Source organism: Meles meles, chromosome 2, assembly GCF_922984935.1.
Source record: "Meles meles chromosome 2, mMelMel3.1 paternal haplotype, whole genome shotgun sequence".
NCBI lineage: Eukaryota > Metazoa > Chordata > Mammalia > Carnivora > Mustelidae > Meles > Meles meles.
This window is the reverse complement of record NC_060067.1, coordinates 7,176,497-7,189,669: the sequence shown is the minus strand read 5'-3', so window position 1 is coordinate 7,189,669 and position 13,173 is coordinate 7,176,497. Positions and strand designations below refer to the sequence as shown.

At 44.8% G+C, this 13,173-nt stretch overlaps 1 protein-coding gene across 1 annotated transcript in view; it reads right to left on the bottom strand.

Annotated features, from left to right (window-relative positions):
• The window catches only part of CDKL2 (cyclin dependent kinase like 2), a 47,616-nt gene extending 45,209 nt beyond the window's left edge, over positions 1-2,407 (bottom strand). The window contains exon 1 of the mRNA XM_045998293.1: positions 1,936-2,407. The gene's annotated coding sequence lies outside the window, so the exon portion shown is untranslated. The remainder of the gene's footprint in view (positions 1-1,935) is intronic.
• Positions 2,408-13,173: the final 10,766 nt, after the last annotated feature.

The window sequence follows — 13,173 nt, the reverse complement described above, 5'->3', positions numbered from 1 at the left end:
TTTATTTATTTATAAAATATTTTATTTATTTATTTGACAGAGAGAGACACAACAAGAGAGGGAACACAAGCAGGGGGAGTGGGAGAGGGAGAAGCAGGCTTCCTGCCAAACGGGGCGCCCAATGCAAAGCTGGATCCCAGGACCCCAGGATCATGACCTCACCAGAAGACAGATGCTTAACAACTGAGCCACCCAGGCGCCCCTAAGTTTATTTTTGTAACCTGATTTTGAAGTTAAATTCCAAAAGCAAAGAATAAAAAATATTTCTCCTAATCCCAATATGGTTCTAAGAGTTTTGTGAGGAAAAATCTTTCAGTAACTATACATTCAAATTATGATTTATAACTGATTTTTTTAAAGAGTTTGTTTATTGATTGATAGAGAGAGACACAGTGAAAGAGGGGAGTGGGAGAGGAAGAAGCAGGCTCAGGGAGCTCAATGAGGGGCTCGAGCCAACCAGGATGCTGGGATCGTGACCTGAGCTGAAGGCAGACCCTTAACAACTGAGCCACCCAGGTGCCTCTAGAGCTGATTTCTTTTAACCTAACAATACAAGAATACTCATTCCTAAAACGTTGAAAGAAAAGAAAAGAAAAAAAAAAAAAAAAAAAAAAACCTCTCACCTATTTCATTAATTGTGTCCTAAGGCAATCTAAAACTAATTTACCCAGATTGTGAATTGTGATGTTTCATTTGCTTCCATACTATCAGTTATCAGTACACTGACAACAGAAACAAAATAAATACCCTCTTTGTTCTAGCCAACTGTGATAATCCAGCTTGTATACATTTTCATCAGTTTACCTTAATAATCTAGGGATAGATAGATAGACAGATAGATGGGCAGACAGACATGGAAAACCAGAAGACTGACCCGAAGTGGGAAAAGATGAAAATAAATTCCTGTCAACACCAACTCCAACTATTTCATAATTTACCACTAGCTTTGATAGTAGTTTCTACAAGCTGTTTACAGAACAGCGCCCACAACACTAACTTTCCATATTTGACATATTAACGTCCATTGAATCTCTACTATTTTTTAAATAAAATGTCTGTTTGAAAAAATTTCTCAGTGTAATTCTCTCTCTCCTTTCCTGAATTTTTTTCCCTTTCATTAAGACAGCATGTTTTCTTAAGGACTAGACCTTTAGGTTTCTCATGCCAAGAGCAAAAATACGGGGACACTGTAATCTGAATCATTTTTAAACACTTTGCAATTGGTGTCCTCAATGCCTGAAAATGCAAAGTGAACAAAATTAAGATTGCCTAAAGCGGGTCTAAGATGTGACGAAACGCATCGCAAGCTAACAGTAAGCAAATTTTATTCTGGAAAGCAACCAGGCACGTAGGCACAGCACGTTGAACACACCTGCTTTTTACTTTTTACTGCCCACGAATGCCTTAGAAGTATCACAGCCTAAAAAGCCGCTGGTTTCCTGAAACAGTTACTCATAAACTACAGTTTTTCATGCCTTCTACTCCTCTGCACAGACTGAAAGGATGCCAGGCCAAATTGGCAATGCCGTATTCCTGGACACGTGCCATGTAAGCATACGGTTCTAATGCCAACAATCAGGTACTAAAAACAATGCTAATTTTTGTTTATTTTGTTAAAGACAGACTGAAATCTATCATAGATCAATGAACGAGATAATAAAAGTTTTTTAAAGTATTGTACAAATAAAATAAAATTTTAAAAAAATAAATAAATAAGAAATAAAAGTGCTGTGCTTGGGGCGCCTGGGTGGCTCAGCGGGTTCCGTGACTGCCTGCGGCTCCGCTCCTGATCTTGGAGCGCTGGGATCAAAGCCCGCGTCGGGCCCTCCGCTCGGCAGGGAGTCTGCTTCTCCCTCCGACCCTCCCCTTCTCATGCTCTCTCAAATAAAGAAAGAAAATCTTTTTATAAAAAGATAATAGAAGTATTATGCTTACCGTTTCTTTTAAAATCCTTTCACATGGAAAGACCCAAAGGTTTCCAACTTGGAAACGAATTGGGGGTGAAACGCATCTCGCTCGCAGGGCTACGAGCTGCTGACTAGCAAACCCGCAGTTCCGGAGCTGGTTCGGTTTCTTCGGGGGACACAGCCGCGGGTCGGGGCCGAAGCGGGCGGGGAGGCAGAGCGGCCTCGGCCTGCCGCAGGCGCACACTCGGGAGGACCGCGGGCCGCATGCTGCCGTCGTCAAGGCAACGACCTCACTCTGCCCCAACCATAGGCACAGTCTCCGGCGGGAGCTACAGCCCGGGTCAGAATGCGCCACGGCAGGCACCGACACGCCTGTCAAGGCCACCGCCCGTAACGAAATGAGCCGGGCGGGAGGACGTCGTCTCCCCGCTCTCCAGGCGCCCCGTCCCCGGAGTCTGCGAACCTGCGCGGCTCCCGCAAGCCCCGGCCGAAGGCGTTGGCCGCCGCGCTGCAAGGGGGCGGGCTCTCACCCGCCCGGCCCCGCCCTGAGTGCGCCAAGCTTTCCGTGCTCTGATTGGCTGGGCCCTGTCGTCACGAGCCACGATTGGCTCAGCGCCAGCCACCCTGCCCCTGCACCCGGGGCTTGGCCGGGTTCCGCGCGGACGCCGGCGCCCACTGACGCTTCGGTTCTGGAGCCGAGCGGCTCCGTCTGCCTTCGCCGGGAGGCCTCTCCTCGCCGCTGAGGGCTGCAGGCGACTCCGGTGCTCACGGAGAGAATAAAGGGGCGGTGGCGCGGAGCGACGGGAGGACATAGAGGGGGACACAGGCAGAGGGCGACGAAGCGCTCCTCACGGCGGCCCTGCTGGGGCGGGGAGCCGGGCCCGCCCTGGGCGCTCCCACCCGGGAAGGTGCCGGCCTGACCGCGAGTCGGTGCCTCCCTTCCGGTCGGGGCAGTGGGGCCAGGCCGGGCCACGTGGGTGACGAGGGTGACAGCCTAGGAGGTGATGATTAGCAGGTGAGGCAAGGTGAAAGCAAGCAGGTGATGTCAGGAGGGACCTCGAGGACAGCCTGGGCACTGAAAGCGAGGGACACACCGTGGCTGGAGATGATGGGAGAGGGAGAGAGAAGGGCTGGGGCGTCCGGGAGGCTGGGAGGGGCGTGCAGTGCGGGCGTGTGGCCGCCGAGGAGGGTGCAGTCGCGGGTGACACGCTGAAGGCACAGACCGTGCCGCAGGGCTGGGTCCAGGGCCAGGCAAGGCTGGTGGTTAAGAATGACGCGCAGGCTTGAGTCCCGTTAAGAAACGGGGTTTTCCTCATCTTCGAGTAGTTGGGGTTTAGGCCACGCCCCTCCAGTGAGAGGCCGTAAGCACTCGGGTATTGACGCATTTTGTCATGGAGACCGGGGCCCGGCGGACTCAGTCCGGAGCGTGCAACCCTTGCTCTCAGGGATCCTGAGTCTGAGCCCCTCGTTGGGTGTAGAGATGATGTAATCTTTATAAAAAGAAATCATGAAGACTAAATGTTTTATCATTGTATTTGGTCTCGAGAACACCTTGAGCCAAGTAAGAGAATGTCCTGGAGCAGCAGATATCTACAACCGTAGTCAAAATTAGGTATCAATTCCTTCTTGTACACTGAGAAATAAATGTTCTGATTTGTAAACTATCGTCTGCGAGCGTGGTTAGCATGACTTAATCTTCCAGTGCTTGGTCACCTTGGTCAAGCTGCTTAAAATCTAGTTCCTGAAGCTGTAATTATGAGGAGCAGACCTAGGACCTGGGCATGGAAAGAATACAATTCTTTGGTCAATTTAAGATCTCATAATGTAGAAGTTAGCTCTATCCCTGGCTCTAACCAAGTTGGAGGGAGCCATGCCCCCTCTGGAGGCTATAACCTAATCTGATGAATTTTGTATATGAATTCAGGAGACCCCCTATTAAAAAGTAGCAAATCCAGGTTTGTTAGGACTGAAGCTTGAAGAACAAGAATATAAAAATATTTTACTTTTCCAACCTTATAAGTATATTCAACAATGTAAACATTTAAAGGCAGCCCCCCCCCCCAGACAAGAGGCCCTGAAACTTAATCTGTTTATACCCCACAGGGGAACCAAAAGGATAAAAACTAAAAATACTAGATTGGTGAATAGACAATGCTTGAGAAAACAGTTTCAAAAAAGAACTGAGTTTGAAAGCCAACTGTGAAGGAGACATAGGGTATTCAACAATTGTACATCCTCCGTAAAGCTATCTAACAGGTTTGCTAAGGAGGGAGCATTGGCTAGAAACAGGTTTAGGTTATTCCTTATTTTTCTTTTTCAACTGGGAAATCTTTGTACGGAAAAAGAATGCAGGGGCGCCTGGGTGGCTCAGTGGGTTAAGCCTCTGCCTTCAGCTCAGGTCATGGTCTCGGGGTCCTGGGATTGAGCCCCGCATCGGCTCCCTGCTCAGCAGGGAGCCTGCTTCCCCCTCTCTCTGCCTGCCTCTCTGCCTACTTGTGTTCTCTCTGTCTGTCAAATAAAAAATAAATAAAATCTTAAAAAAAAAAAAAAAAAAGAGTGGAGAGAAGCTTTAAAGAGGCATGAAAAGCCCAGGACAGGTAGTGAAGGTGGTAAAGTATGAGATGCTCTTACCCTTGAAGAGGCTTAGAGAAAAAAGGGAAAACTGAGAAAGTGTAGGACATACACTTTAGCTTGCCTGGATCTTCTCAGTAAAAGAACTTCATTTTTGCTGAAAAAGATAATGGTGAGATTGAGGTTCAAGGATTTAAGAGCAGAAATACCTTGAAATAGGGAGTTACGAAGAAGTCATTGGGATATGCAAAGAATACAAAATAGTAAAACGTGCCCATTGGAGCCTGGACACCATGAATTTGCAGTGAAACCAACTGACTCTGTTTTATAGGACTTGGCATCCCTAGGGGCAAGAATGGAGAAAACAGATGGCCCACGAGCTAACTCTTAGAGGATCGGTACCACAAGGAGAATAAATAAAGGAGTTAAGAAATTAAGGATGATGGAGGAGTACCTAGCTGGCTCAGTCGGGAGAGCGTGCGACTCTTGAGCATGAGTTCAAGCCCCATGCTGGGTATAGAGCTCACTTAAAAAAAAGAGGAGGAGGAGGAGAAATCAAGTGTGATGGAGAAAGCACCATTGAAATGGCTTGCCATGGGTCAAATTTTGACAGAATTTAGCTAATAAACTGAAAATGCAGAGGCACCAAAGCAGCGTAGGTCACAAAGGCATGAAGTTTAATGGAGTGAAATAGGGGGAAAGTGACTGTTAAAGCAATTTGTGAATTTAAGACTCTGGAATTGGCACAAGATGATGATAATGATGGGTTCCAAAAGGTGGAATGTTTGGCTCTTCCTTTGGGTAGCTGAAGACTAGTGAAGAATGTCATTGGAATTGAATTCAATTTCATGAGATCAGAATGGGCAAAGTGTTGAACTTTTTATGAAAAATCATAACATGAACTACTCAAGTGGGACAATACAGAGAGAGGGTGAGTGGGACATTTTAACCATTAAAAAAAGTGAAAATAATTCTAAAAATCTGAAGAAAACAGTGTGGGAGTGCACGAGATTTGCAACAAGTGAGAACTGGCGATATAGTAAAGAAACAAAGGTTAAAAGAGACAAAGGACCATTTGACCCAGCAACGTCATGCCTAGATATATACCCAAGAAAAATGAAAACATATGTTCACACAGAAAACTTTAACCACAGTGAGATACCACCTCACACCAGTCAGAATGGCTAAAATTTACAACTCAGTAAATGACAGATGTTGCCGAGGATGCAGAGAAAGGGGAACCCTCCTACACTGTTGGTGGGAATGAAAACTGGGTGCAGCCACTCTGAAAAACAGTATGGAGGCTCCTCTAAAAGTTGAAAATAGAGCTACCCTATGACCCAGCAATCACATTACTGGGTATTTACCCTAAAGATACAAATGTAGTCATCTGAACGGGCACATGCACCCGAATGTTTATAGCAGCAATGTCCACAATAGCCAAACTATAGAGAGAACCTAGATGTCCATCAACAGATGGATGAGCAAAGATGTGGTATATATATGCAATGGAATATTATGCAGCCATCAAAAAAGAAAAAAATCGTGCCATTTGCAACGACATGGAAGGGACTAGAGGATATTGTGCTAAGAGAAATAAGTCAGTCACAGAAAGACAATTATCGGGGCGCCTGGGTGGCTCAGTGGGTTAAGGCCTCTGCCTTCGGCTCAGATCATGATCCCGGGGTCCTGGGATCGAGCCCTGCATCGGGTTCTCTGCTTGGCGGGGAGCCTGCTTCCTTCTCTCTCTCTCTGCCTGCCTCTCTGCCTACTTTAAATCTCTGTCTGTCAAATAAATAAATAAAATCTTTAAAAAAAAAAAAAGACAATTATCATATGATCTCCCTGATATGAGGAATTTGAGAGGCAGGGTTGGGGGGTCATGGAAGGTAGGGAGGGGAAAAAATGAAACATGATGGAACTGGGGAGGGAGACAAACCATAAAAGAGACTCTTAATCTCAGGAAACAAACTGAGGGTTGCTGGTGGCGTAAGGGGGAAGGATAGGGTGGGGTTATGGACATTGAGAAGGGTATATGCTATGGTGAGTGCTGTGAAGTGTGTAAGATTGATGATTCAGAGACTTGTACCCCTGAAGCAAATAATATATGTTAATTTAAAAATTAGGAAAAAAAAAAACTTTAAACAAATGTTTATAGTAGCAATGATAGAATATCCAAAAAGGGAAACTCAAATGTCCATCACCTGATGAATGGATAATCTATGGTATATCCACACAATGGAAAATAAAAGGAATGAAGTATTGATACATGCTACAATATGGATGAATCTTGAAAACATTATGCTAAGCGAAAGAAGCCTGACACAAAAAGCCATGTGTTCATTCCATTTCTGTAGTGTCCATCATAAGCCAATCCACAGAAGCAGAAAGATTAATGGTTACTGGAGACTGAGTGGGAGATGGGAATGGATTTGGATTTGGATGGGTATGCATTTCCTTTTAGGGTGATGAAAATGTTCTGGAATTAGATAGTGGTCATAGTTATACAACCTTGTGAATATACTAAAAACCACTAATCTGTATTAAAAGTGTGGGTTTTATGTATGTAAATTACATCTCAATACAAAAATAGACCACAGGACAAGAAATATATGACCTTCCCAGAAATCTTTTTCAACAAATTAACATATTTTAGCTTAGAGTAGCTCAGCTGTCTTCCTCACATTAGTGAGCATCCCTATTAAGTGACCCTTGGCAACGATCATTTTCTACACATCTTGGCATCCCAGAACAGTGTGCTTGGGCCAGTTTCTTGACAAACAAAAAATACCTCTCACTTAGATCCCACAAGATACTGATTTATCATAGGTTTTTGCCATCACTTCAAATGAGTCACCAAGTGAAGGGCCATAAAACTTCAGACTACAAAGAGTAGTCTTTATTTTCAGTATATTGTAGAGCACGCAGCTATGAATACATCCCATCATTCTAGGAAGAAAATGAACTGACTTATTTTGAAATTCTAGTTCTTTGATGGAAGGACACTTGCCATAGGAGAGAGAATTCTGTTCTCAACCTAGTAGTTGATCCGATGACCTCATTACTGCACAGAACAGTGCTTAAGATGACAATCAGGTTTCAAAACCTAAAGTACAACACACCACTTACTTTGCCAAATTCAACACACATCTATACTATATCATAACAGTGTGAACCTGCAAATCCATTCCTCACATGTTAAAAATACACGTTGTTTGCACTGGTAACGTGCCTCTTACAAAAACTCTCCCTTGACATTCGTCTACCTCTGCCCCATTCCTCTGTTAATCTTTATAATAAAACTACAGAAAAAGTCTATTCATTTCTTACTTCTAGTTCTCTCTTGGACTTTCATCCTTATCACGTCACTGAAATAGTTTTTCCCAAAAGTCACTATGGCCTATATCCTGCCAAGGCCATCAGTGACAGATTACTCACAATAAGCTGGTTCCTTTCTCCTGTGTGTATGACTTGTTTGTTTTCTGCAATCTCCATTGAGGCTGAGGTCATGTGACTTAATACAAGCCAATGGAACATGAGATATCTACCATTCCCAGTCCTGGCCCATAAACGTCTCTGCACAAGATCCTCCATATTCCTCTTCTCTTTCACCTGGCTGTAACGCAGATGACTACAGCATGATCTTGAAGCCACACATGAAAGTTGGTAGAGACTTCATTCATCTGTGTTCCTAAATGACCAAGAGGGGGAGGGCCAGACCACTGGCCTCTTCACTACCACTCTCCTAGTTTTTCTTTGAGGGGTAAAAAACTACTGTATGTGCCATTGGACATTTGGGGGTCTATTATAGCAGATCACACAGCTTAATTAAATCACTACCTTATTTGACCTCTCAGCAGCATTTGACACAACTCTCCATTCTTTTCTTTTTTTAAAGATTTTATTTTATTTATTTGACAGACAGAGATCACAAGCAGAGAGGCAGGCAGAGAGAGAGGAGGAAGCAGGCTCCCCGCTGGCAGAGAGCCCGATGTGGGGCTCGATCCCAGGACCCTGGGATCGTGACCTGGGCCAAAGACAGAGGCTTTAACCCACTGAGCCACCTAGGTGCCCCATCCATTCTTTTCTTTTGAGATGAACTCTTGAAACTTAGCTTTCCATGACACAGTACTTGCTATCATTTATCTTCTTTGCAGGCTTCTCCGGTACTAGAACCCTGGATTTTATGAGTCTCTGAGGGCTCAGTCCTCAGCCTCTTCTGTACACTTACTTCCTAGGTGACCTCATCTCATCCAACAGCTGCAAAGGCCTATACTGGCCACTCCTAGCACTGAACTCTCCTCAGAGAATTCCAAAATCAGCCTGCTGACATTTCTTCCTGGCTATCCAACTGGCATATGAAACTTAACATTGCTAAGAGAACTGTTGATTTTTCCCTCCACAATCTACTCCTGCTTCTTCGATTATCTCAGCAGAGTGCTGCTTTCCACCCAAGTTCTGTAAAAATCCCAGGGATCATCCTGGAACATTATCTTCCCCTCACATTCAGAATCTAACACATAATTAAGTCTTCTAGTTCTATCTCCAAAATATATCTCATTAGCTGGCCACTTATCACCATCTTCGCCGTGGCAATCCTAACCTAAGCCACCATCAATCACCTGATATCCCTTCCTGACAGGCTCCACACTAAGTCAGATCACATCACCTCCCAGTTCAGATCCCTACAATCCCGGTACAAGGCTAAAATCCAAGCTACAAGGCCACCCACAACTTAGCTCTTATCTCTTGATATCTGCTGTTATGAACCCACCGGCCCTCGGACACACAAAGCTTCCGAACACAGAGCCTGTGCATTTATTCTTCTACTTGGAATGGCTCCTACTGGTATCATGGCTGCCTTCTCTTTGTTTTGGATCAAATGCACCTCTTGAGAGAGGCCTTTCATCACCACCCGGGGCGATGATTACAGAGCAGCCCATTTCCTGTCCCTATTCCATCCTCCACTAGCTCTGCACTGTTAGCTGTGGCCTTGGCAAAGTGTTAACCCCTAGGCCGGAATGAGCTCTTCTGTAAAAGAAACAGGGCTCGGGGCGCCTGGGTGGCTCAGTGGGTTAAGCCACTGCCTTCAGCTCAGGTCATGATCTCAGGGTCCTGGGATCGAGTCCCGCATCCGGCTCTCTGCTTGGCAGGAAGCCTGCTTCCCCCTCTCTCTGTGCCTGCCTCTCTGCCTACTTGTGATCTCTGTCTGTCAAATAAATAAATAAAATCTTAAAAAAAAAAAAAAAAAAAAAAAGAAACAGGGCTCGTCCTCATAGGATTATCATTCGGATTGTTTTGTGCCCAGAACTTATCAGGACTGAAATTCCTTATTTCCATGTTTGTTGCCACCCTCCCTCGAAAGATACAAGTTTCCAGAGGGTAGGCTGTACCTGCTGTATTACTCATCAGCACCTAGGAGGATTTCTGGCACATACTGAGATTCTAATAAATATTCACAGACTGCTGTGTGAATCCTTCTCGCTTCCGTCACACGTGTCCCTTAAGTGCCTGCTTTGGAGTATCACTCTAAGTCATTTCTGGGAAGTCAGGAATTGAAAGGTCTCTCACGTCTATCTTCTAAGTCACTATCCTCATCACCAATATGCAAGAATTTTTTCCCATTACAAGCTTTAGTTCACCTCTGTAAAAAGAAAAAAACTTATAATAGATTCTCAGATTTTAAAAGACATGTAAAATGATGGGCTCTCAGAAATTACTCCTTATCAGCTCAGAGACCTCGAGTATTTGACTGCTATTTGATTTCTCAAGGACTTTTTTTTTTCTTTTTTTAAAGTAAACTCTACCCCTAACCTGATGCTGGAACTCAAGACCCAGATTTCAAGAGTCACATGCTCTACCGACGAAGCCCGACGGGCGCCCCTGCGATTTGACTTCTGTTCCAGAGCTCTCCTCTGCCTCATTACTTAATCCTGTGCTTCCTCAACGCAGTTCCTGATTAAGGGAGCCTTAATTTTAGGATCCAACTAATGCTGGAGGCTGTGATTTTACAATTTGCTAAAACAACCCCAGGATAAAAATGCACCGCATTCAAAGTTTAAATTACTGGTGTTCCAAACTCATTTTCTAAAATTAAATAAATCGCCCTTTAAAGCAGACCGACACTTTTGGCTAATGCAGTGTTTCAAATCACGTCGTACTAGTATGAGTGCGATACCCTTTCTGCGCTTCAGCCTCCTTGGCTGTCAAATGAGGGATGACTCAGCTTGCGTTAATTTGAAATCTCTGCTCCTCGGAGAGCCTGCTTCCTCCTCTCTCTGTCTGCCTCCCTGCCTACCTGTGATCTGTCTCTCTCTCTCTGTCAAATAAATAAATAAAATCTTAAAAAAAAAAAAAGAAAAAACAACACCTCCTAAATCCAAGCGCCAAAAAATAAGCTAAATCTATTTTCTTCCCTCAGATGTAAGTCTTGAATTAAAACAGCTTTAGTTTTCCTTCTTCCATTCTTGTCCTCCAACCATGTTTTGCTTAATTTTTTTAACAGCTTCCTGTAGCAATCAGAAAAAAACGGAAATCAATTCCTTACCCTGGTTGAGGTGATTTAACCCCCTCACGTCCCCTACCCCACCTCTTACCGTTCTGCCGCCTCTTGACCCCCTTTCACCAATCCCAGCGTCTTCCCCTTACCTTCCCTGCTTTTCCAGGCTTTACATGAGCTGGTACCTCTGGCTGAAGTGCCGGAATGGGTGATGGGGGACCACCACCCTAAAGTTGCCATACAGAGGCTATGTATTATCTTACCGCTGTGCACAGCGTTCACAACTACACTTCTACATCGTAAGCTCAAGGAGACCAATGACTTACTCATGCAACTTCAGAGGTGGTTCAATTTACAAGCATTAAATGGTTTGTCATTAGAACCAAAGTGTAGGGATGCCTGGGTGGTTCAGTGGGTTAAGCAATTGCCTTCGCTCAGGTCATGATCCTGGAATCCTGGGACTGAGTCCCACATCGGGCTCCCTGCTCAGCGGGAAGTCTGTTTCTCCCTCTGGCACGCTCCCCTCTTGTACTCTCTCTCTCTAATAAATAAAATCTTAAAAAAAAAAAAGTGTAACAGTATATAGGAAAACACATACACCCATGAGACCATCTACAGATTAGACTATGGGAGTTCATTCTCTTGGATTATCTGTATTTTCTACAACGTGCACAGCATGTTTTCAATTGCAGTAAATATACACAAAATTGACCATTTTGTATACTGGAATAAAAAAGGCACAAGCCAAAATTTCATACAGTCCTAGACAGCCTGACCTTTTCAGGTCCAGTTTCACATCAAAATCCAAGAGGGTTTCACCAGCCCTCCTGCCTCCTCACCCAGAAAGCCTGTTTGCCCTCGTGTTCCACACGTCGTTTTACTTCTCCAGTTATGTGAGAAAATTAGAATTCTTCTGATACTATGCTTCCCCTCACCAAGCCCTGGCCACTCTCCCCAAAGCTTTGAAATTCTTTAGATTCCTAAACCCACACTCTGGCACATTTCAGTACACCCCAGTACCCCCAACTCTAGAATCGCAGCCCCTGAGATACTGGCAATAAATATCCTTTTACCTGATCTGCTCAATTCATCGCAGAACTCCTTCCATTGGTTTACTATGTAGCTAGAGACATTTCAAAATAGAATTACCTGCCCCCACTTATTAAAATGTTCAATTTCCCATTGCTCTTGGGATTAGGGGCAACCTCTCTAAGGCCAACAAGGTCCTTCGTGGTTGGCTCGCTAGCCACCTTCTGAAACATGCACCCACATACTTCTTACAGCCTGAAAAGTGGATAGGAGGGAGGCAGAGAAAATTCTGAGAACAGGTGAGACTTCAGTAATTCCTAGGTTAAAGAAGTCAGAAAAATGGGACATTCATTGGAGAGCCAAGTATGCACAAACCACTTAGAGAAAATACATTGTTTTGGGCTTCTGAACTTTGAATTCCCTGGAACTTCAAGGAGGTCCATGGCAGAAAAGATTTTTAAAAAGGTGTTTGGGGGACCCTCAAGTGGCTCAGTTGGTTAAGCGTCTAATTCTTCATTTCTGCTCAGGTGGTGATCTCAGATCGTGGGATCACGGGTAGGACCAGGTTTTGAGCTCAGCAGGGAATCTGCTCCCTCCATCTTTCCCTCTGTCCCTCTCTCCACTACTGCTCTCCCCCCACCCCAAATAAATAATCTTCAAAAACAAACAAAAGCAAAACAAAAAAAACGTATTTGGAACACAGGATAGGACAACAGCAAAAATCCAGTGGAGCCAAAAATCGTTAACAGGTGGGGCGCCTGGGTGGCTCAGTGGGTTCAGCCGCTGCCTTCGGCTCAGGTCATGATGTCCCACATAGAGGTCCTTGCTCAGCGGGGAGCCTGCTTCTCTCTCTGCCCCTGCTCCCACTGTCTGTGCACACGCTGACAGTCTTTTTTAAAAAAAGATCGTTAATAGGTAACACTTGCAGAGGACCCGCTACACTGTTTTAGGTGCTTTATAGATTAAGTCCCGGAGAATCCTCACAAGCACCCACACCCGACAAATGAGTAAAGCGAAGCAGCAAACAAGACCCACCACTGAACAGTGGAGCTGCCCAGGCTGTCTCGAAAGCCCTCCTCTTGACCGTGTTGCTGTGTGGAAGCTGAATTGTGCCTGGACTAAATGACACCTTGCAGATCAAGTTTACCAGGAAAGAGACTGAAGCAA